The 25,798-nt window shown below is 44.4% G+C and overlaps 1 long non-coding RNA gene across 1 annotated transcript; it reads right to left on the reverse strand.

Annotated features, from left to right (window-relative positions):
* Nucleotides 1-842: 842 nt before the first annotated feature.
* Nucleotides 843-19,370, reverse strand: LOC142046028 (uncharacterized). The gene is made up of 3 exons (XR_012654949.1): nucleotides 19,313-19,370; nucleotides 7,020-7,158; nucleotides 843-1,768 (listed from the first exon to the last, which is right to left on the reverse strand). It is a non-coding gene; the product is annotated as an uncharacterized LOC142046028 (long non-coding RNA).
* Nucleotides 19,371-25,798: the final 6,428 nt, after the last annotated feature.

The raw sequence follows: 25,798 nt of genomic DNA on the forward strand, positions 1-25,798 counted from the left end.
GTAATGGTTTTCACTTGTGATGTGCACATTTCCTTAATGAATGTGTGATCCAGCTTGCAATGTATTTGAGATTCAGAGATGGTTTAAAACAGATTCCCTGCCGTTGCTATACCCCTTAGAGTGCCAGTACCTGAAAGGAAACTGGCTTTTTCCTTGGCAATGGCAGCTATGCTGCCAAAGTGTGCAATTATCATCTGTTGGTGTTGATGTCAACAAAAACAAATACAAGCATTACTTAACCATCTTCATCTCTACACTCCACAACCATTACCTTATGGAAGTGAAGCAACCTTTTATACAGATCAGCTACAGTTCTTCTCATTAGGGGTGTGTGAAGTATTTTCCATCCCCCCCTTCATCACTCCTCAAGTGTCAGAGAACACTCTTCTCCCTCTTTTTCCACCCCCCCCCCCCCCAGCCATGCAAAAACACTTCCAAGGGAATTCTGTAATAACCTACCCATGTTTGTATTTTCTGGACCTTTTGAGATTCTATAGGCCACTTCAGTGGATTATTTAGCAGGATACTGCATAAGAAAGGATGCCAGTAAATACACTTGGCAATTTCAAAACCTTTTTTCTTAAACTACTTTTGCTGCTTTCTGCTAAACGTAAGCTTTGATTTGAAAAGTTTCTAGCTACCTTCTAAAAGATTAATATCAATGAAATCTACCCACAATGTGGGAATGCATCAGAATAAACCCTTCTCCATCCTAACTTCCAACATCTTGTCACACCATAGTGAGGACTCAGGTGTGAGATTTCAATAATATTAATAACATAGTAAAATATTGATAAGACCTTGCATCTATAAAAAGGCTGCACTGAGCAAAGAATGCTAGCTTTGTCTCATTCATTTTATTCACTAATGTTCCGCTTACAATTCATACAGAACATTCTAAACAATTTAATGTTAGATTAAAAAATAGTGGGTTTTAAAAGGCCAGAGAACTAGTATGTGGTGTAATATTAGACTTCTTTTCTAAAAGAAAAACCAAGTCTAGAATTCATTTGCTCTGTGAAAATTTTGAAAACATTAAAGTTATCATTGTAATCTGTCTGACAAATGCCTCATTTAATTTCCCCTTTCATTAAATTATCCACTTTAGAAATTCAAGCATACTGAAACAAGTTTTATGTTGGTAAGACAGGAGTTAAGACTGAAAATTGTTCTCATATAATACATTCCATTAAAAATTCAGACTAAATCCTGCTTATTTTACTTGTCAAATCTTCAGAAGATTACAGTACAGTATCAGTTATGACTTTTAAATCTTCAGTGTTACACAAAATCAAACCAGATTTGATATTCTCATTCAAAAAGTCAGCCTGTACCAACATAACTGCAGCATGCACTCACCATTGTACAGCATAAAAAACCCCAATTTTTAATATTTGAGATCTGGATATAATACTGTTGCATGTACATCACAGCTGATCTCAGATCAACAAACTTTTCTCAGAAAGGAGAGTGACATTTCAAGTCATAAGAGCAGGAGGATGACACATCTGAAAGCACAAGTTTTGTGCATAAGTTTATGAGCCATGTTGAGTCACTAGAGAGCAAAGCTTAAAGACTGCTTGGGTATCTAAACTTTGATTATAAGTTTAGGGGTGTGGTTCCCCCTTCACTTTTAAAGGAAAAATCTGAAGAAATTTATCAGTGGTTTGGCTTTTAATTTAATCTTCTCTGGGTGCCTTCACTGTGTAGTAATCAGCTTCCAATTTCAGGTCTTAGATTCCTACTTGCGAACCATATCTTCTGGGACCTGCAATAACGAAGACAAGCATGATATAATTAATTGTGGTGTCCTCTAGTATTGCAGAGCTGTTTATGGGCAGTTTCTTGCTAAAACACATTAGCAATAGATATAGTCATGCTCCTAGAAGGCCTCTGTAGATAAGTTTGACTACTTGACTGTTGCAAAAGTGCTCAGAACTTCAATTTTTGGCTAATTTCTCCAATCCACAAACATTCTATTACAGAGAATAGTTTCAGTTGCATATGCAGTAATTCAAGCTATGTTATATGTGTCTTACTAGCAAACCTCGTCATGCTGCACACATGGAAAAGTGATCCTCTCTCTACCCCAAATTTCTTGTATTTTTTTTCATGCTCCTTTTAAACTACACTAATATCCTGGTGCTGTGGCACAGGGATGTAAGACAGTACATGGGTCTAGTCCCATGTTTTGCCAGTGACTTGTTGTATTAGTTGAGGCAAGTAACAAACTTCTCCATTGGACTGCTCCAAAGAAAAGGCTCAAGGTCTTCCACAAGTACCTCCCTGTGGCTCTACACCTACATTGACTACACTCAGCCTTTTTACAAGTCCCAGTTGTCCATTAAACTATCACCTGATCCCCATAGTTACTCCCTCAAGCTGAGAAGCAGCTGATTAATTATGGTGCAGTGGGACTGGCCCATCTCCCCTTAAAGGGGCCAGCCACACTGTGACAACAGGTTTCAATGATTTGCTGAATGCAGATCTGAGTTAATTAAGAGCACCTCTGTCACCCTCTCCTCCTCTGCCCACAACAGACAGGAGGAGACAGGCATCCTCCAGAATCTCTCTCTACTTCAATATAATGCCGTCTTGGGAGCCAAAAAATCTTACCATGTTATAGGTGAAACCACGTTATATCGAACTTGCTTTGATCCACTCGAGCCCCCCGGAGCGCTGCTTTACGATGTTGTATCTGAATTTGTGTTATAGTGGGTCACGTTATATCTAGGTAGAGGTGTATATGAATGTTCTGAGGCTCAGAAGGAGGTAAGAGGCAGACCAGTTGAAAGCCTCTGAGTAAAGATAAAGGAAGGACAATATAGTAGAGGGTCCGCTATGGACCACCATATCAGGAAGAAGAGGTGAATGAGGCATTTCTAGATTTAAAAAAAACAAACCGAAACACAAGACCTGGTTCTAACACAGGACCGGACATCTGTTGGAAAAGTAGTACAGTCAAATGCAAAATTTCCAATATGTTCTTGGAGTATGTTGGTGACAACTTCTTATTTCAGACAGTGGAAGAAATAATGAGTGGTAGTCAGATAAGACTGGCTTCTGACTAACAGAGCAATTGGTGAAACTGAAGATGGAATACAATTTGGGGGAAAGTGACCATGAAATCATAGATTTTGTGATTTTTAAGGAAAGGAAGGGGTGAGAGCAGCAGAATCAAGTCAATAGATTTTTGAAAAGCAGACAAACTGAGAATTGGTAGGGAAGTTCCTGGGGGTGGGAGAGAATGTAAGGGAAAAGAGTTCAGGAGAACTGGCAGTTTCTCAAGGAGACCAATTTAAATTCACAGCAAACTATCCCAATACAAAGGAAAGATCGGAAGAATAGCAAGAGACTAATGTGGCTGCATCAGGAGCACTTCAATTATCTGAAAATCAAAAACTATGTTGCTAAAGATGAATACAAAGAATAGCAGAAGCACATAGGGACAAAATCCAGAAGTATAAAGCACAAAATGAAGTGCACCTAATGAGACACACAAGCCAATAAGAGGTTCCTAATGTATTATTAAAACAAGAGACAAAAGGAAAAGTCCATGGGTAAGGGGAGATGATAATGGATGACACAAAGAAGGCAAAAGGTATATAATGCCTATTTGCTTCAGTCTTCACTAAAAAAGATGCTTAACAAAAATTAGCAACGCAGGGGAAGGAACACAAACCAACATAAGGCAAGAACTGGTTATAGAATATTTAGATATGTATTCAGATAGTCAGAGCCTGATGAAATTCACTCTAAGATACTGAAGCAATCTCAGAATCATTAGCAATTATCTTTTGGGACCTCACTCATCATCCATGAGTTCTCGAGGAGGGCTGTGATGGAGTGTACTGGCCCCGCACTGGAGAGGAAGGGGTTAAAACAGTGTTCTTAGCAGCAAAAGCCACACCTCCCTGACCCTACTGGGCATTCTCCAACTGCTGCTGCTACAGTATAAAAGGGAGCAGACTAGCTCAGTCTCATCTGGCTACCAAGGAGGAAGGATGCATCTTGCCGGCATAAGCCAAGGAGCAGCCACAATTCCAGATCGCAGGAGATGCTGAGTTCCAGGCAGGGGCCCAGGTACTTGCTGATGCCCCAGGGAGATTTCAGTCTCCACCTGAGGAGCCCAGAGACCCCCAAGACAGTGTGACCTCAACTTCAAGAGTTATGGTAGGAAGCAGCCCAGGGAGGGACTAGCCAGTGTCCTGGCAGCAGTCAGTATGTTGCAGGCGGATTCCCCGCTGACTTAGTGGTGAACCCATTCACCACTACCAGGGCCCTGACCTGGGCCCAGGTGCAGCAGGGAGGGCCTGGGTCCACCTACCTGGCTGCCCTCTTTGGGGGGTGGCCCATCAAAGCACCTCCCACAGCCAAGGAGAACCCTACTGACTTTGACCATTAGGCCATGCATCCCTACAGCCTAAGGGAGTCTTACTGACTCTGGCCGCTGGGCCAAGCTTCCCAGCAATCCGGAGAGTCCTAGTAGCTCTAACCATGGGCCTACTCTGCCCTTGCCCCACCTCCAGGGGAATGGGGTGTACTGGCCCTGTGAGAGAGGCAAATATTGTACTTATCTTTTTAAAAAGAACAAAGAAGATTAACGCAATTAGAGAACGCTCACCATAACTTTGAAATCTGGAAAGATATTTGAACAAATTAATCAATTTGTAGGCATCTAGAGGATAACAGGGTTTAAGTAACAGCCAGCATAACCTGTCAAAAACAAATCATGCCAAACCAACCTCATTGACAGGGTTGCTGGCCTAGTGGAAGGAGGGAAGCAGTAGGTGTGACGTCTTGATATTTAGTAAGGTTTCTGACAGTCCCACATAAAGAAACTGGGGAATGTGGTTTAGATTAAATTACTATTAACTGGTTGAAAGACCGTACTGAGAGAAGCTACCAATGGTTCTCTGGGGTACTGCAGGGGTCAGTCCTGCGTCCGGTACTGGTCAACATTTTCATTGACTGACTTGGATAATAGAGTGGAGAGCATTCTTACAATTTCCCAGGTGACACCAAGCTGAGAAGGGTTGCAACCACTTTGGTGGACAGGATTAGAATACAACACCAGCTTGACAAACTGGAGAACTAGTATGAAATGAACAAGAAGAAATTCAATAAAGGGAAGTACAAAGCACTGCGCTTAGGAAGGAAAAATCAAATCCCTAACTATAAAACAGGGAATAGCTGCCTAGGCAGCAGTAGTAGTGCAGAAAAAGACCTGGGAGCTAATGGAATGAGCCACCAATGTGATTCAGTTGCAAAAACGAAAACTAATGTCATTCTGGGGTGTATTAACAGGAAGTGCTGTATGTAAGACACAAGATGGAACTGTCCCCCTCTATTCTACACCGGAGAGAGATCTCAGCCAGAGTAGCGTTTAGTTTTGGATGCTGTACATTAAGAAAGAGATGTGGGCAAACTAAGAGTCCAGAGGACAGCAACAAAAAACCATTACAAGGGTTAGAAAACCTGACCTGTGAGGAAAGGTTAAGCTGGAGATGTTTTAATCTTGAAGATTGAGGGAGACATAAGACATCAAATATAAGGGATCTTAAAGAGGATGGTGGTAAACTGTTCTCCATATTTACTGAAAGTCGGACAAACAGTAATTGGCTTAACTTAAATCTCCCTTGATGCAGATTATCTATTAGTTTTTCCCCTAAGTACAGGATAATCAAGCACTGGAACAGGCTTCCAAGGGAGCTTGTGGTACCCTAGTCAGTGGAGGTTTTTATGAATAGATTACCACAGAGGTTCTCAAAATGTGGTTTGTGACCGTTTTGATGGGGTCACCAGGGCTGAAGCCTAGAGCCTCAAGCAGAGCTGAAGGTAGGGGGTCACAATTTTTTCTAGTAAGAGGATCATGATTTTTGAGTCTAAATGGGGTCACCAGCACAAAGTTTGATAAACACTGGACTAGACAAACATACTTCATCTCGCCTCAGCATAGGGAGCTGGACTAGGTGACCTTCTGAGGTCCCTTCCAATCCCTCATTTCTATGATTTGCTACTTGATAAGATAGGAGAGTAAAGGTGTCAGGGCATGCCATCCTAACATAGCTGTGCCTTTCCTGTGTTGTAGCAATGTGTAACAAAACAGACCAGCTGAGTTCCACCTCGGCACCATGATGAGAACACTAAAATGTAATATTAGGACTTCATGCTGCAATTTTTTTAATTATGTACCTCCAGACTGGTGCTCCAACTAAACAGAAGTGTCTCTGCTTTAGATTAGGCAGTTATGCCTGGTCCATTCTACTAGGAGAGCTTGCAGAGAACACTATATTTGTTGAGAGCAGGTGTCATTCACCATGCCAACCATACAATGGAGAGTACAATGTTGTGCAAGTTCACAGAAGAAGCAACTAATTATCAATTGCCGTTGCCTTTTTTCCTTTTGTGTGTTTTAGGGGACCTATGCTGAAAGAATGCAAATGGCATGATATTACAAAAAAAAAAACCTATTTTTTAAATTTTTTTGAGACCTCTGGGGGAATGTAAGGTTTGAACTTTTCATAGATTTTAATTTTCAAGAGTTAATTCACTAGCTTAGACAAAAAAAGTTACCAGCCAATTCTTTCCTGCATTTGATTACTTTGCAGGGAGCAGCCATTGTCCTTATTAGAAGTACATAAACTTGTTAATCATTTCTATGCCTAAGCATTACCAATCACGAAATTACTATTACTGCCAGCTTCTAAGAATCATGCACATTAGAAATCTATATCTATCCCCTTTTTTGAACAGGATGTTGTAGAGGATATGTAAACAGGATACTAATCATGGAAATTCAAAAACCCAAAATGCAGTCAGATTAAAAATATTAAATAACAAAGGTATGTTTGTAATAATGAACTTTGTATTATTTACTTTATCAGATAACTGTATTCCACTGATTTAAGATAAATGGTGAACGATGCCATACACTGTTAGTTTGAAAAGCCATAAGTAAAATGCAAAAGAAAAATCATTTTTATAAACAAGAGGCACTAAAGTATTAGATGACTTACTGCTGCGTTCAAAGCTTGCTCCAGATCTTCCAGTATATCTTGTGCATCCTCCAAACCAATTGACAGGCGAATCAAAGTATCATTGATCCCAAGAACCTCTCTCTCCTCTTCAGGAACTGAGGCGTGAGTCATAATAGCGCTGAACAAAAAGAAAAATGGTCTCTGTGCAGACTCATTAGAGGTTTTATTAAACAACTAATTAAGCTGGCCTTTACAATTATCTGCCAGCTTTGTAGGAGTGGTGACTATTTTCTGAACAGCAGTTTTGTGATAGCTCTACTTAATCTACACATAAAAGCCCAAATCCTCAGATAGTGAAAACTAGCATAGCTCCAATTAAGTCAATGGGGCATCAACTAGAATAAATCTACATAGCTCTGACTTCACTGGTTCGTACTAGCTGAGAATCTGGTACAATATTGCCTGACTATAACTGTTAAAGGAAAAACAGTGGGTACTTTGGACACACTAGCTCCAAGTTTTCATCTGGAAAAGGAAGTAATATCTATACTACTTTCAATCTTTTTATTGTATTTGTCTAAACATGGGATATCTAAAAGTCTTCCTGCTGGAACTGGATATCTGTGTTTTAAAGACCATGGTTTGAAGGTAAATTCAAAGAAACTGAGGTTATGCAAGTAAGGAAGGTAGAAGAACTGAGTGAAATTTCAAGTGAAAGTGAGAAGCAATGATGTGTATGCCATTGTCGTCTTCTGCCCAGCATATGGGCTGAGTCCACTGAAATCAATGGGAAGATAAGTCTGTAAATAAGGGTGGTATTGCGTCTAATCCTGTAAAGCTCTATCAGCTCTACCTTAAGGCAGAAGAACCCTCATGAATTATTTCCTATGTGGCCCACTTTTGAATGTCTAGAATGTTTGTTTAATCAGGGGCCTGTGCTGGCAGCAATGAGTGTCCTTCCCTCAAGTACCCACCCTTGCCCCACCTCTTCCTATCCCTGCCTCTGCCCTGCCTCTTCCTGCCCCTTTCCCCCAAGCCTCCACCCCACCCTTCTTTCTGGCTTCCGCCCCCTCCCACCAAGTAACACCAGGAGCCGGAGGGGCAGGGCAGCAGGCTGGGGCCAGGTCATTTGCTGCTGCTGGACACCAGGCCCCCTGCTAACCCTCCCCGTCACCCTGAACCCCACATTCCTCCTGAAGCATGGGGCATCCCAAAGGGTGGGGGCCCTGGGGCAACTGCCTTGGTATCCAAAATCCTATGGATGAGATGGCTCTGCTTGGAAGCCCGTTCTGGACACCACCAAAATTATACAAACCTGAAGCCCGTGCTTGGAAAGTATACTTGGTGCCACTGGAGAGAGATCTGGAGAACTGAAAATAAGAAACAATGTTCATAGGTGCAGTGAAAAACACGGTAGGAGTTACTGAGACCAGCATTAAGTTACAAACTGAAAGAAAGTATATTGCTGCAATGTGTCTGTCCCTGCCCCGATCTATGATTTGTGAAAGTGCGGGCCTTACAGAGAAGGAAGAAAAAGAAAGGTACAAGTAGTAGAAAAATTGAGATAATGGGGAGAATGGAATGCTAGAGAAGGGCAAGATAGATGTGAGGCTATTGTGGAAGAATTAGGAGGAATGATAACTTGTACTGTCCATGTCTGTCATTGAGAGGTTGGAGTTTGAGGTGGGCTGGACCTTATGGATAAGAATGGGAGAAGAACGAACCAGCAATTAGAAAAGAATGGTGAGAACACAGGACAACAAGAAAGGAGATGGAAAAATCAAGGATGGAAAGACTGTTGTGACACGCTGCTAGACATTATCCCCCCCCCTTAATCCTGCAGGATAATGAACCCAAATTCACCCTTCTAGGGCCATATTGGTACATTAATGTTGTATTGTTTGTGGCGTTTTTTTTATTTATTTTGTTAGAGGTTAATGTAACAAATAGTTCCTGTCTATGCTGTAATCTATTTATCTCAGAGATCAAAAGGAGAGTCTAACAGTTACATGAAACTTGTAAATACTAGTGAGATCACTATATTGATCTTTGAAGAAATAGCAAATCACCAGCAAATGGTGGAAAATGGGCAATTCTTTATGTTAACTCCATGTAACTAACTAATTACCTGTGATGCGCAACTCACTCTGTGTACACACTTACAAAGCCCAGCCAGCGCTGCAACTCCCTGGCTGCAGCGCTGGCTGTACACCTGGTCTGACTGGGTGTAGCGATTCCAGCGCTGGTGATGCAGCGCTGCTCATCAGGTGTGGACACCAACAGCGCTGTTATTGGCCTCCAGGGTATTAAGAGGTATCCCAGAATTCCTGTCCACAACAAACCGGAAGAATGGCTGAACGACCAGCTCTAAAAAAACAAACACAGCTGCTCTTTGCTCCAGCGAGCGAGCCGAGCCGAGGCAGGGGAATTGCTTTGGAATGTTCACAGCTGTTTGTTTTGAGGGGAGAGGGGAGTCCGTGTTGAGCAGCTGCTTATGTGGTCTGAAGGCTATTTAGGAGTGCATAATTTGCATTTAGTGAATAAGAGAGGGGTGGGGGAAGGGTCAAAACTTTTTAAAATGATTGAAGGTAGCTGTTGTGTATCTTCTAGTCGTTTGTAGGTGATTAGTCATAGTAGAGATAAAACTCTTTGCAACTACAGTGCTCCCTATCAGAATTAGTTCATAGGTTCTTATAGTCAATATTCATATCAGGGGGACTGGAGATCTCAGTCTTACAATTCACTTCTCCTGCATAATGCATCAAGCAGATGGAGATAAAAAGGATCAGGGACCAAGCGTTTTTTGTGTTTTAAGGACAAGTTCCAGGCCTTCTCTGACAGCTCGAATCCTTGGCGAACAATATATAATTGAGACTCTGAAGTTTCCTACGAGCATCACGGTAATTAGTTATACATGGATATTAACAAAGAATTCCATTTTCCACCATTTCTAGGTGATTGCTATACTTCAGATCAATAGTATGATTCACTTATTTACAGTATCATGTAACTGTTCAGACTCTCCTTTGATCTCTGAGAAATAGATTACAGCATGAGACAGGAATATTTGGTTACATTAACGCCTAACAAAAAAATTCTACAAAAATACAACATTAAGTGTACCAATATGGCCCTAAAGGTGAATTTGGGTTCATTATCCTGACGAGGATTAAGATAATGTCTAGCAGACGTGTCAATACAGTCTTTCCATCCGATTTATTCTCACTCTCTTTCTTGTGTCCTCTGTTCTCCACCATTCTCTTTCTTGCTGTTCGTTCTTCTCCCATTCTTATCCATATTTTCCAGCCCACCTCAAACTCCAACCTTCTCAATGACAGGCTGGACAGTACAAGTTATCTTCCTTCTAATTTCTTCCACATGCCTCCTCTATCTTGCCCTTCTCTTAACATTCCATTTCCCCATTAATCTCTTTCTATACTTGTACCTTTGTTTTCTTCCTTCTCTGTAAGGCCCGCACTTTCACAATCATAGATCGGGGCAGGGACAGCACACATGCAGCAATATACTTTCTTTCAGTTTGTAACTTAATGCTGGTCTCAGTACTCCTACCGTGTTTTATCACTGCCACCTATGAACATTGGTTTCTTCATTTTCAAGTTCTCCAGATCTCCTCCTCCAGATGGCACCAGTATTACTTTCCAAGCACGGGCTTCAGGTTTGTATAATTTTGGCTGGTGTCCAGAACGGGTTCCAAGGACAGAGCCATCTCATCCATAGGATTGGACCAAGGCAGTTGCCCCAGGCCCCCACCATTTGGATGCCCCATGCTTCAGGAGGATGTGGGGTTCAGGGTGACGGGGAGGTTAGCAGGAGGGGCCTGGTGCCAGCAGCAGCAAATGAGCCTGGCCCCAGGCCTGCTCCTGCCCCTCCGGCTCTGGTGTTACTTGGTGGGAGGGCGGACCAGAAAGAGGTGGGGTGGAGGCTTGGGGGAAAGGGGCAGGAAGAGGCAGGGCAGAGGCAGGGATAGGAAGGTGGGGCAGGTGTGGGTACTTGAGGGGAAAGGACACTGCATTGCTGCCAGCACAGGCCCCCTTGCAATGCCACCCTGGACCCCTGCTTTCCCCTGAAGCACGGGAGTCCCACAAAGTTGCAGGGGCTTGGGCGGTTGCCCGGGGTCCATCCTTATGGACAGGGCGGCTCTTTGCAAGATATAAGCCAAAACATGGTGGAGCAACGGGCACATGCGTCCATATAACTTGCCACCTGTGTTTCAAGTACTCAAATTCTCTCTCTGACTCAGCACTTAGAGAATGGCCAATTTTTCCTTTGTATTCTCCTCACCCCAAGCTGACAGACAATATTAAATTCAGTTTGACTACTAGCTGCAGTGGCTACAGCATTAGCACAGAAGCACAGGTCTTGAAAGATTCAACCATTTTATCTTCAGATAAGCCCAGAATGATCTAGTGTCATAATGAAATACTGTTACAAAGCCTGTGTTTAAAGTTTACTGTTTTCAGAGTGGCAGCCAAGTTAGTTTGTATGAGCAAAAACAAAGGAGAGTTGTTGTGGCATAACACATTTATTTGGGCATAAACGCTGTAGGGGGTGGGGGGAAGATATACACTGCTTACTATATTTTTCACTCCATGTATCTGATGAAGTGGGTTTTAGCCCATGGAAGCTTATGCCCAAATAAATCACTCTCAAAGATGCCACAATGACTCCTCTTTGTATGGAAAAACAGGTGCATATAGTTTTGTGTGCCAAGTATGCCCTCCTGTGTACAGAGTTTGGCTACTTCCAGTTTCACATGGTGTCCAGTTGACTGGTCAGTGCATAACGCTAGTGTTCTTATCTTTAAGGTTCTACTGTACTTATTCAGTTTTGCTAGTGTAAAAAAGTCTGCTAGTCAATCAGGCAGAAGCAGAGGCCCATCCTCCAAAAAACCCAACCAAGTACTGTGCTTGTATTCCATCTTAAAGGTAGGCACATCTGGACTGTCTGTCCCCACACATGGGGCAGCCATTTACAGTTAGGAGGTGAACATAGTGGGGATCACGGGTGGCAGGTTTGTATAATTTTTGGTGGTGCCCAAAATGGTGATGCCTCCTCCGCCCTGTAAGCCGATATATATATTTTATTATAGTGTAAACATGAACTGGAAGCTGTAAGTATTTAAGTTTCTCTATTGTACAATATCACTACTGGAAAAATCCATTGTTGACTAGTAGTGGCCCTATAAATCAAAAATTTGTTGCTGAGATAAAATGAATACCACGCATCAGCACTACAAGATTACAAGCGTCAATTAAAAGTGGAAAGTCAGAAGCAGCACTTGCCTGCTTCAACATACGGTATTATATTTTTGTGGGAATGTTCTTAATGTTTTCTCTGAATACTGTGTGGGTGTCTCAGCTTCCTCTGCAAGGTGCCAGCTGAAGGGGTTCGGGACAAAGAGATCAGGTGGCCTCCTTGTCTGGAAGAGACACAAAGGCCAGAGGAGGGAGTGTCATTTTGGAGCTGGCTGGAGAAATGGGGAGAGGCCCAGACCTGGGCTCCCCACCCCTCAAGATGGACCTGACTGAGGGATCCTGTTTTCTGTACCTACAAGCTCTATTCTAGACTGTGATCCTGTCATCTAATAAACCTTCTGTTTTACCGGCTTGCTGAGAGTCATGTCTGACTGCAAAGTGGGGTGCAGGGACCTCTGGCTGCTCCAGGATCATGCCTGGGTGGACTCACTGCGGAAAGCTCATGGTGTGGAAGGGCATGCTGAATGCTCTGAGGTCAGACCCAGGAAGGTGTAAGCATCTTGCCCTGGAGACAGTATGCTCAGAGAGAGGAGGCTCCCCCAGAGTCTTGACTGGCTTTGAAGGAGTGGTTCCAGAGCACACCCTTCCATACCATGTGCTTCCCGGAAGTCTGCACAGGCACTAATACTCCCTTCTCTGGCCTTTGTCTCTTTTCCAGGCATTAGGAGGCCACATGAACTCTTTGTTCTCCAACACCTTCAGCTGGCACCTTGGAGGAGAGCAGCCTAGGCCATCAATTGCCCAGAGCCAGGGTTTCTGCCATTCTCTGTGCAGACAGCATCACACTGGCCCTCCAGGGCTCTACAACAATCACACCCCCTTATCCCACCATCTAGATTGTTAAGAAATGCATAGGGGAAACAGGCACCCACACAGTATTCAGAGAAAACACTAAGAACATTCCCACTTCGTAACACCTGTATATAACTAGTTATATACTTGAAAGGGTGTAAAATTGGCATCTGCTACACTCCCCCCGCGCCCCAGTCACCACTATTCAGGAGATAGCTAAGTGAAAAGGTGGCATTGCTGAAGCATTATGCAAGTTTTCAATTGCCTGCTAAGAGCATTGTACAGTCCCTGAGAACATTGCTGAATTCTGAGCACTGGGTCTGTCGCTAGTCAGCAGTGAGACTGAGGAGACATAACTGCACCTTAAAGCACCTTTACCCCCTTCCTTCACAAGGTGCACTAAGCACAGTTTCACAGCCACAGACACAACACTGAGGGGGGGTAAGTACAGTGTGTGTGGGGGGGAGGGGGGACAAAAACCCAAAGTCGCTCCTTTGCCTCCTGGTCCTGCTGCTCCCTCAGCCCCCTCTGCTGAAGAGAGACCATGAGAAAAAAACATTCCCTCCGCCCTCCCTTCTCCACCAGCACCAGTTGGGCTTCAGAGTCCCCTCCCTGCCACACAGCCACCTTGCTCTGCATGGGGCTGCCAGGGACCAACGGGGCAGCTGCTCCTCAGTCTCCCGCTACACTGGGGGAGGGGAGGGGCTGCACTGCCACTCCTCCCCTCCTGGCAGAGCCCACCCTGGCTCACGGAGCCGGCCAGCTTGCAGGCAGGCGCCTCCTCCTCCTCACCCCAGCGCAGCCCCAGCAACCAGCAAACACTGCCAGCGCCCCCAGAGCCAGCGAGCAGGGCTGGGGCTGCGGGAGGGAGCTGGGAACAGAGAGCCAGTTAGCGGCCACACACAAAACCCAGCGCCGGACTCCGAGTCCAGAGCCCAGTGAGTGTGGCTGTCTGCAAAGACCTTGAGTTGGAAATGTGCTCAGAGGGGAGTGGCCACTTCCCCCTCCCCGCCCCCCACTATGCTACTGGGTGGGAGGAGGGATGCTCCGGGGGCAGGGAGTAGTTGTGGTGGCAGGGGCAGGGGCCGGTGCCCGCTCCAGGCAGGGCCAGGGGAGAAATCCAGCTCCAGATATTGGTGGAGCCCAGCCCTCCTGAATATTCCTGGAGCTGGGCACCTAGAGCACATATAACCTGCTGCCTATGGTGGGGCTGCCAGCCAACGACCATAGAGCAGGAGCAGTGTGGGGGTCTCTGCTTTCACCCCCTCTCCTCGAGCCAGAGGTGGGGATGTGCTGTTTTCACTCCTCCTAGACAGAATAGGGACAAGCTTTCCAATTCAGTCTGACCCGGAGACAGAATTTGCTTGCAAGGAAGCTGCTAGCACAGAAGAGGGGGAGCTCAGATCCTACCGGAGCTGGCTTTGGAGTGTCAGCTGCTGGAGCCCAAACTACACTTGTTCAGAATTACTTAACATTTTCAGAGTTAAGGAGAACTTCCATTACTCCCAATGTCTGTAACCCTGAGATTTACAGTACATCATGTGGATTTAGTGAATCTATTGTCCATACTTTCATACGTGGCTGAGACTCCCACTTTGAAGAGGATAGGCCAAAGAACATACTGTCCTGCGAAAAAGCCCATGATAAATACTGTGGAAGATAATAAAAACTGAAAGGATATTCCTTGATTTACAGTGACTGAGGGGGCAGTTTTTCAGTTGATCTAAATGCTACTAATAATCTCACCTTAAGCCAAGACACAATAAAATATAGTATTTTTGAGGGAGGAATTTTCTGCTTTTGCTTCACTCGCATTTACTAATCCTGCTAGTTTGTATAGTTAAGGAAAGGAGAGTCAAAAGATTAAATATGCCCTGGGTCAGATTCTAAGAACACAGGACACAGAACTTGCAGCCCAGTTCCCCTAGAAGAGACACAGAGGATTCTTTGTGCCCTCCAAAGCCCTTGAGGCCTGTGTAAGTTTTTTACACCAGCTTTCAGCTCCCAGGCTGCCTTGGGGGTCACAGCGCCACCCTTTAATGAGCACTGCAGCTCAATTAAGCCTGTGGTGGATTTAGAGCTGCCTGTAATAGTTCATGAATGTGGTATTTTGAACTAATTGCGTTATCTGCTGTATGCAGATATTGTGAATCATAGTCTTGTCAGGAACTGTATCCGAGAAAGGGAGGTGTGATTATTTGAAGAAAGAGGTAACTATCAAGACAATGCAAGAGCAATTTGCTTTGAAGCCCTGGCTCAGCCCCTGCTTGCTGGGCCTGCCAGACCAGCTCCACCAGAAGGGACAAGCCCTTGGAGAGGAAAGGGTCCAAGCAATCCCAACAGGTGTTACACAGATAGGTACTAAGCTTTGAGGGATCTGACACTTAAAGGGGAGGATGACCCAGACACTGTTGGGGAGCTAACTGCCCCTGGGCCTCTAGAGGTCAGGATAAGACAGGGCTATCTAAACCTTTAGGTAAGATAGATATGCAACACAGACAATTTTTAAAACAATAAACCGTCTCTCATATCCTATGCTGCATTCTACTGTTTAGGGATAAATATACTTTGTTTTTAGAAGACTGCGGGGGTCACTAAATTCACCACTGATCACATCTCATGAAGGGAAGAACAGCAGGTAGCCAAAACCCAGTTGGATCTACTGATCAGATCATGTTTGGTATCCAGGCACTGTAGCTAGCACGCTGGCTGAGATGTAAGAATCAGGAATTCACCACAAGGAGTTTTAAAGACTTGAGACCTAAGATACAGAGTGGGTGCACTGAAGAGTCTGGAAAAGGGGACAGACAAAGCTTGCTCTGAAGTGTGTCAGCTCCCCTCCTGCTCCATGCCCACCCGGCCACCTACACCAGGACTTAGGAGGGGATGCTCAGAAGGCTGGAGTGCAAGTAGGGCAGTACCCTGTACCTGCCAAGAGATTCTAGTAGGTTGCGGTGCCAGGGACGGTGCAAGGCTGCACTCTGCTCCTTCGGGGCTAGGGAAGGCATTCATTCTAGGGCTTTAACAGCACAATCCATGTTGCTAACAACTTAAAACAAAGCCTTTTGTAGCATATGTAGTGCTGTTTTACCTTGGTCAGGAGCCCTCAGGAGGGGGATGGAAGGTATTTAATAAGTGGTTTTGTTCTTTTTCTCTCTATTAATCTGAATTATCTATGACATTCATACTGTATCCTATCAAGTCCAAATCATTAGAGGAATGCCTTAGGACGCCTTTTAGTATACTTACTTATACACTAGTATATAACACCAGTTCTGCAGCTTGACAGGAATCAGTGGTGTTGTCCCACTGTAACTGAACACAGAATTCTTCTTTGCAAACAAATTAGTCTAACATGCATTTTGTTAACTGGAACTGGAGCAGCAAAATAAAAAAAGAACAAAAGGGCCTCATGTTTGAGCTTTGTGGGTAAGAGAACTATAAGTGAAGATTATAATACTGGACACTTACAGCCTTAAACCAGCTGCCTCAGGAAACTGCCAAGAACTTTGCTGAAACTATGTTCCTCATCTTAGCAATGGTGCTAAGACTTATCACACATCTGCCCACCTTTATCTGAATGAAGCTCCTTCTGATCTGACAGCTCAGGCATTGTCAGTTTCATCCAGAACAATTTACAAGCTTGGAACCTAATCTTCTAACCCGTTAATCATTTGATCAATCCCATGAAGACAGTGGGATTATTTGCATAACTATGGACCATTTTTGTGGCAAGAGTTTCAGGAGTCCATTCCTATAAATGAAGTTGAAGCCCCCCCTTTGAAATACATTTGGGTACAATAGCATAATGCAGTTTAGGATACATTCTACTTAAAATTTTGTCTTTTATTAAATCATACATATGATAAAATGGCTCCTCACCCAAATCCCATATAAAACAGACTGAACACTACATATTTGGGGGGGAAGTGAAGAATTAAGCATGTTGATGTTCATACATACAAAACACCCATTTCAGCACTGGACTGGAAAATCTAGCTGAACGTAATTTTCTATAGAATTTGAAGAAAGTTTAACAGCGCCAGTTGTTTTCTGCATTAATCAGTACCTAAAAAAAGGTTACATGCCTTCTAAGAGAAAAGAATCAGTCCACACTTACTAGGGGGAAAAAAAATTCCTTCCACCTGGTGTTCAGAAGAGTGCTACAAAAGACATACATATCCTCCCACATTATCCTCTGCACCCTTTGCTCATGAGGTTATGACCAGCAATAAATAAAGTCTCAAAGAGGCAGAGGTTCACAGATTTGCAAACCTAAAAACCACCTCATCACATCACTTTAATGTCCATAAACCTGGTAACCGCAAAGGAACACTGAAGCCCATTAACCTGAATGTATGCTGTCACTGACTAGGATCAAAGGCTCATTCACAGCTAAAAATTAACCTTGCCCTTTTAGGCTAAACATTCATATCACTGGCTCCATCCCTCTTACATAACAGAACAAAACTCCAGCGGGGAATGGTGCTGGCACAGAGGGTCTCAGTTATGTGATTTTTCAGAATTTCTTGTCATGTACATGAAATAGCTGGTACTTATGATTAGGCTATTTCCATGCACATATATTCATCTTGGTATCTGAAGTTATGAATATTAGCTACATTTACTACATATTTGCTCTTGTGGTAATGCCCACAAGTTACTTAGCCAGCACATAAAGGGACAAGTCAAGTTGAACAGCTCATTAAGGAACACTTAGCTCACAATACCCCCTGGAAAACGCCTGTCTACACTTAATGGATCTTTCCTGTGAACATTCTAACTACAATATGGGTGGGGGTGATGGACATGTAACTTGCCCATGTGACTCCAAATACCATCTTTCACACTGAGAATAGATTTCCCTTCACTTGGCAGAAGCTAGAAGGCCCTGGAAACTTCCCCATTTGCTTCTTTCCTGTTCCAGCTTCTGGACAATGAACATATACTAATGGGAGCGTTCTAACCAAGGGACTGAGGACTTCAAGGTAATCTGGAGCCTTCATATTCCTTGATCCTTTGCAGATGGACTTTGAGTTGGATATGGTACAGAGACTGTTCTAGCCTCATTGATTGCCGATTTCCCTCTTGCCTTGCAATGGACAAAGATCAGATGTCTGCTCTGCTGACTTTTTCACATGAGTCAGCAGCCTTTGATACCTGTGGTATAAGCAACATAACTCTTGCTTGAGTGGTTTTGTTCTTTCCTCTCCAAATGTCAAATATTCCCACTGAAGTCAATAGCAAAACTCCTTTTGTTTTCAGTGGAACAGGATTTGGCCCCAAGAGATCAGAGAATGTGATTTTGATCAACTGCTTATCTGTCCAGAGATATTTCTCATGCATGTTCTGACAGGCTGATTTTGATTGCCCCTCCTGTATGTCTTGTTGAGGAAAATAATAAAACCAACAATGTGGGCTGTAGTTTTATCATGATGTACATGGCACAAACTGTTTTTTGCCTCTTTTCCATCAAACCCAGATGACGGAGCATCTTTGCTTTCTTAGTGCCTAGCAGAGAGCAATACTTAGATAAAGGCAAGCAGGCAGATGCTTAGTTTGGACGTAAGGGAGGCACTAATAGTGTGTTAAAGGAAAATGGGGTGATTATCCTTCCTATCCTTCTTTCATTTAAAAAGTTTTCAATTTGGGGTGCTGCTGGATCCTCAATGACACCTGGAAGTACAGGAGGCACCAAGGACCTAATGTATCATTTTACAACTGCATTTGTTTAACACATGCAGGGCCACGTGGGGTGGCCACGTTCCCCCCACTTGTATCCCTCCTATGAGTGCAGTACCGGCAAGAAATGATTTCTACTTGCACCACTGCTTAGAAAGTAGCCTTATAGCCATCTTCCACAATGCCTAAAATAGGGGAATTCGCCATCAGACAGAACCATGGCTTTTAGGGCTACTTTCTGCTACTGTGATCCTTTTACCTGGCATTTTATGGGACTGGAGTGGAGGTAAAGAAATCATGGGAAGGTCTTGGTGACACCATACTGTACCATTCAAAGCAAGAGTCTTCCATTGTTTAAAAATTCCTAAAATAAATCACATCACTGCTCATTTCTTGACCAGCCACAAAATGTTCATATGATATAAAAATTAGCTCTGTGGTGCTTGGCCACAAAGTGAAACATTCAGATTTTAAACACGACAGTTTCAAGATGACCGCAAAATCCAACAGAAGCTTTTCTTTCACAGTATGTGCAATTTAAGGATTGTTTCATCTTAAATCTCTCCTGGAAGACTGACTTACGGAAGTTCTGCTAGGCTTTCATATCCTCCCAGACTCTCAGCCAGCGCGAAAAGCTATAGCAGGAAATACAAAAATTCACTTTGAAAAACTGCTTGTTTATTTGAAACAAAGGCAAGAGAATTTAAAATAGCTACATTGTAGAGGAAAAGACAATTACATTTTATAATTTACCTAATTCTGAAGTGGAATTCGCTGAACTAGAAAACCACAAAAAACGTTCATACCATGGAAAAAATATTGGATGCAGTAAGAAAAAACAATTGGTATGTAGTTTACTAGCAAAATGTTACTGGATCTGAAAACATCAGGCTTAACTTGCGTAAAGAAGAGAAGGAAGAGAAAGTAAGCAACTCAAGGGAGAAATTTTTGTCAGGGCTAACCGGGCTGCACTCCTGAGCTTTGAGTATAGTCAGAGTGTACAGCAGATAACACAATTAGTTCAACATAATGACCCATTCATGTAACTATCCTACACGCACTCAAAAATCCTAACACAGGCTAATGAGCGGCGAGTTGCTCCCATCTAAAAGGGTGGCGCTGTGACCACCACCAACCGGCAGCTCTGGAAAGCTGTGGACACTCTACACCCATGGAACCGGGTCAAAAGGGGCTCTGCGCGAGGCACAACAGATATCCTCTTGTGTCTTCTCTAGGGGAACTGGGAGCTGTTGCAATTTCTTGGTCATATGAGTGCACTACTGTAGAGATCTGACCCCCAATCAGGGCAATATTTTAATCTTTGACTCTCCTTTCCTTAACTAATAAACAAACTACTAGCCAACGGATATAGTAACAAATAGCGAGTTGAAGCAAAAAGCAGAAAACTTCCTCCGTCCTATCAAATACTATATACCTTTTATTGTGTCATGCTTAAGGTGCACCGTTATTAGTAGCATTAGATCAACTGGAAAAACATGCCCTGCCCCTCACAGTATCTGTAAAAAATCAAAGGAATATCCTGGTCAGATTGTCTTCCACGCACAATCTCATTCTTGTCGGTCTTGTCGCAGGATCTATAGTCAAAATTAGTTCGTGGCCTACCTTTCTTTCAAAGTGGAGTCTTAGCCACGTATGAAAGTATGGACAATGATTCACTAAATCCAACATCTCCATCACTGTAAAATCTCAGGGTTACCCAGACATTGGGAATAAGAACCGTTGTACCGTAACTCTGAAATGTTTGTAAATTCTGAACAAAGTGTAGTTTGGGACTCGCAGCAGCTGACACTCCAGGCAGGCTTCCAGTAAAGAATCTAGCTCCTCCTTCTGTGCTAGTAGCTTCCTTGAAGGCAGATTCTGTTCTCCGAGTCAGAAACGAATTGGAAGCTTCCTACTTACTGTCATGGGGAAAGAAGGGGGGAGTACTAAGAGCCACGACAACACCCGCTCCAGCACTTACTGGCTTGAGGAGAGGGGGGTGAAAGAGAGACCGGCCCACACGCTCTTCCTGCTACTATGGTCTTGGGCTGCAGCCCCACCATAGGCGGCAGGTATACAATGGACTCTAAGTGCCCAGCTCCAGGAATAAGTTAGGGCTGGGCCTCCACAATATCTGGAGCTGGATTTCTCCCTGGCCGCTGCCTGGAGGCGGCTACTGGCCCTGCCACCACCACTACTCCCTGCTACGGAGCATCCTCCTCTCCACATGAGGAGCGTAGTGGGGGGAAGGGGAACAGCTGCCTCCCTCTGAGCACATTTCCAAACTGCGCAGGTCTTTCCAGGCAGCAGCACTTGGGCTACCAGACTCGGAGTCGGAGCTGGGGTTTTTTGCATGTGCCACTAACTGGCTCTCTGCTCACGCAGCACCCTCGCACGCACCCCAGCCCTGCTCTGGGCTCCGAGGGATGCAGGCAGTGTTGGCTGGTTGCTGGGCTCCTGGGGGTGGGAGGAGGCACTGCAGCTGACGGGCTCCGTGACCAGGGTGGGCTCTGCCAGGAGGGAAGGAGTGCAGTACAGCTTCCCCCCGCCCCCCCCCCAGTGCGGCAGGGGAATGAGGAGCAGCAAGCCCTGGGTCCCAGCAGCCCATGCAGAGCAAGGCGGCCGGACAGCGGAGGGAGGGGGGCTCTGAAAAGCCCAGCTGGTGTTGGTGGAGAAGGGTGGGCGGGGGAATGTTTTTTTTTCTCATGGTCTCTCTTCAAGCGGAGGGGCTGAAGGAGCAGCAGGACCAGAGGCAAAGGAGCGACTTTGGTTATTCCCCCAGTGTGTGTCGCAGGGATGTGAAACTTGCTTAGTGCACCTTGTGAGGAAAGGGGGTAAAGGTGCTTTAAGGGCCAAGTATATGTCTCCTCAGTCCACTGCTGACTAGCGGAGACCTAGTGGCTCAGAATTCAGGGCAGTGTTTGTCAAGGACTGTACGAATGCTTATACAAGTTTTTCAATTGCCTCAAAGTGCTCAAGCAATGCCACCATTTTCCACTTAGCTATCTCCTGAATACGTGGGACTGGGGGCAGGGGTGGGGGGAGTGTAGCAGAAATGCCAATTTTACATAACCCTTTCAAGTAATAACTAGTTGTATAACAGGTGTTACGTAAGTTGGGAATGTCTTAAGTGTTTCTCTGGAATACTGTGTGGGTGCCTGTTTCCCTATGCATTTCTTAACAATCTAGATGGTGGGATAGGGGGTGTGATTGTTGTAGAGCCCTGGAGGCAGTGGATCTGTCTGCACAGAGAAATGGCAAGAAACCCCTGGCTACTGGCAATTGGATGCCTAGGCTGCCCCTCCAAGGTGCCAGCTGAAGGTGTTGGAGAAAAAAGAGTTCAATGTGCCTGCCTAATGCCTGGGAAAAGAGACAAAGGCCAGAGAAGGGAGTAATAGTGCTGTGCAACTTCCGGGAAGCACAATGGTATGGAAGGTGTGCTCTGGAACCATCCTTCAAAGCCAGTCAAAAAGACTCCTGGGGTGCCTCCTCTCTCTGAGCATACCTGTCTCCAGGGCAAGATGCTTACACCTTCTGGTCTGACCTAGAGCATTCAGCATCCCTTCCACAACGCATGAGCCTTTCCGCAGTGAGTCCACCCAGGCATGATCTGGACAGCCAGAGGTCCTGCACCCGACCTTTGCAGTCAGACATGAGACTCACTCAAACAAGCCGGTAAAGGACAGAAGGTATTATTCAATGACAGGATACAGTCTAGAATAGAGCTTGTAGGTACATGGAAAAACAGGATCCCTCAGATACAGGCATCTTAGGGGTTGGGAGCCCAGTCTGGGGCCTCTCCCCATTTCTCCAGCCAGCTCCAAAATGACACTACCTCCTCATGGCCTTTGTCTTATCTCTTCCGCCAAGGAGCCACCTGATCTCCTTTGTCCCGAACCCCCTTCAGTTCTGGCACCTTGCAGAGGAAGCTGAGACACCCACACAGTATTCAGAAGAAAACATTAGAAGCATTCCACAAAATATAATACCGTATGTTGAAGGGCAGGCAACTGACTTCCACTTTTAATTTGACGCTTGTATACTTGTAGTGCTGATGCGTGGTATTCATTTTATCTCAACAACAAATTTTTGATTTATAGGCACTACTAAGTCAACATGGATTTTTCCAGTAGTGATATTGTAACAATAAGAGAAACTTAAATACTTGGACAGCTTCCAGTTCATGTTTACAAGACTATAGATAAATATATAATATCGCTTACAGGGCGGAGAAGGCATCACCAATTTTGGCCACCACCAAAAATTATACAAACCTGCCACCCGTGGATCCCCACATGTTCACCTCTAACTGTAAAATGGAATGCCCATGTGTGGGGACAGACAGTCCAGATGTCCTACCTTTAAAGAGGAATACAAAGCACAGTACTTGGTTGGGTTTTTGAGGAGGGGCTCTGCATTCGCCTGATTGACTAGCAGACTTTTTTACAACTAGTCCAAAACTGAATAAGTACAGTAGAACCTTAAAGATAAGAACACTAGCGTTATGCATCTGAAACCAGTCACTGGACACCATGTGAAACTGGAAGTAGCCAAAACTCTGTACACAGGAGGGCATATTGGGCACACAAAACTATATGGCACCTGTTTTCCATACAAAAGAGAGTCATTGTGGCATCCTTTGGAGAGTGATTTATTTGGGCATAAGCTTCCATGGGCTAAAAACACACTCATCAGATACATGGAGGAAAAATATAGTAAGCAGTGTATATCTTCCCCCCACACCCCTACAGCGTTATGCCCAAATAAATGTGTTATGCCACAACAACTCTCCTTTTGGTTTTGCTCATACAAACTAACTTTTGGCTGCCACTGCTGAAACAGTAAACTTTAAAAACACAGCTTTGTAACAGTATTTTCATATGACAACTAAGATCATTCACTGGGCTTGATCTGAAGAGGTAATGGTTGAATCTTCAAGACCTGTGCTTTGTGCTATGCTGTAGACCACTGCAGCAGTAGTTCCAAACTGAATTTTAATAATTGTCTGTCAAGCTTGGGTGAAGGAGAATACAAAGGAAACATTGGCCATTCTCTGCCATGATGTGTATACCATTGTCGTCTTCTGCCCTGGCATTTTGGGCTTGAGTTCACCATAGAAATCAATGGGAGATAAGTCTGTAAAAAGGGTGAATATTGTGTCTAATGCCTGTAAGAGCTCTATCAGCTCTTACTTAAGGCAGAAGAAACCCTCATGAAATTATTTCCTATGTGGCCCACTTTGACTGTCTAGGAATTTTTGTTTTAATTCGACTTCCCTTCTCATGAGTCCCCTTATTCCCGGTTTACATGGATCAGAGTTGCTCCAACAATTCCGTTTTACCACACCTCTTGTCCATACAGTGTTTGTAGGCCTTGGAGTTCCAATCTTGTTTCCTCTTTAAACCTCTGACAGGTGTGACCAGATCCCCAGGGATCAATTGAAGGTTATTCATAAAGCAGATAATCCTCAATAACTGGTGGGAATGTCCACTAGCCTAGATTGTACCAAGCCCGCACAAAACAACTTCTGTAATACTGTAACATGGTTGTCCTGGAAGCTAAAACACGAGTCCCTTAAGCAGCCCAGCTTGGGCTTCTACCCAAACCCAGTCAAAATGAAGAGGATATTGAAAATCTTGAGATCGTAAAAGAAAGTTCTACCAATCCCAAGGCTCAGAGCATTAACCTCCCAGGTTAATGATATTCATGATCCTATACTACATACACGCTTACAGCCCAATTCTTAGTGGGGTTTTTTTTTTTTTTTTTTTTTTTTTTAGTGTACAGGATCCTGTCGCATCTTGGACGCATTATTTAACATCGCAGTTTCAGTTTTACAGTCGGAAAACAAAAAAGGAACAATGTTTAATACTGTACCTGTAGTGCAGGTGATTCCTCCCTGCCATTACACTCTCAATGTAGACTGAGAACTATACGTGAATTTTTGCTTTACGTGCTGAACAGCAGAAACATAACCCCAGCGTAAGAATGCGACAGACCTGTAAATTGGTTAAAAAGATATAATACATTACAGATCTAAGGCCTTGGCTACACTTTGAGAGTTGGCGCTATGGTGGTGGGTTTCAGCGCTGTAAACTTACTCACCGTCCACATACATTGCAAGGCACATACACAGCGCTGCATCTCCTGGCTGCAAAGCACTTGCTGTACTCTGGCTCGCTGGGGTATAACGATTGCAGCGCTGGTGATGGCAAGGCGCAGCTTCTGCCAGCAGGCCCACTAAGAAAAGCGCTGTAATTGGGCCTACAAGAGGTATTCGGGAGGTATCCAGAATGCCCTTCAGCCACCACGCACAGCTGCAGTGTGGCCACAAAATAAGACTGCGTGCTTTCCCTACACAGCTGTATGAAGAAAGCCTGCAAACTCCCAGCGCTGTACAGGGCAAGTGTAGCCGATATCTCTAAAGGGCTTGGCAACACTGGAAATGTGCAGCGCTGAGAGTTACAGCTGTGGTCGTACAGCTGTGTAGGAACAAGAAGCAGCGCTGACAGTGGGCCACACTCACAGCTACCAGCGATGCAGTGTGGGCCACATTTGCAGCAGCAGTTGCAGCGCTGTTGGGATGGTGCATTGTGGGCAGGGTATCCCAGTCGTTTCAAGTGGCTGCAACTGGCTTTTCAAAAAGAAGGGGTGTGGGGTGGAAGTGTGACAGGAGAAGCGTGGGGGAGACAGAGAGAGTGGATTTTTGGAGCAGACAACTGTGACAGCTCCTGCTTGCAAATTCTGGCCATTTTCCCACACACCGCCTACTACTTCAATCACTCTAATGCAAAAGGCTTCAGACCAGATAAGCAGCTTCTTCCAACGGACTCCCAAGCCCCCCGCATGCTGTTTCTCTCCTCAAGGCAAACACTAGCAGCTCTTCTCAGCTCCCTGCCTTTGCAAGTTCTAAGACTAGAAGATACACAACAGCTACCTTCAATCATTTTAAAAAGAATTTGACCCTTTCCCCACCCACTCTTATTCACCTAAAGCAAATTATGCACTCCTAATAAGCTTCAGACCACATAAGCAGCTGCTCAAAGTCACTAGAACTCCCCTCAAAAC

The sequence above is a fragment of the Chelonoidis abingdonii genome, unplaced genomic scaffold (genome assembly GCF_003597395.2).
Source record: "Chelonoidis abingdonii isolate Lonesome George unplaced genomic scaffold, CheloAbing_2.0 scaffold0520, whole genome shotgun sequence".
NCBI classification, from domain to species: Eukaryota; Metazoa; Chordata; order Testudines; family Testudinidae; genus Chelonoidis; species Chelonoidis abingdonii.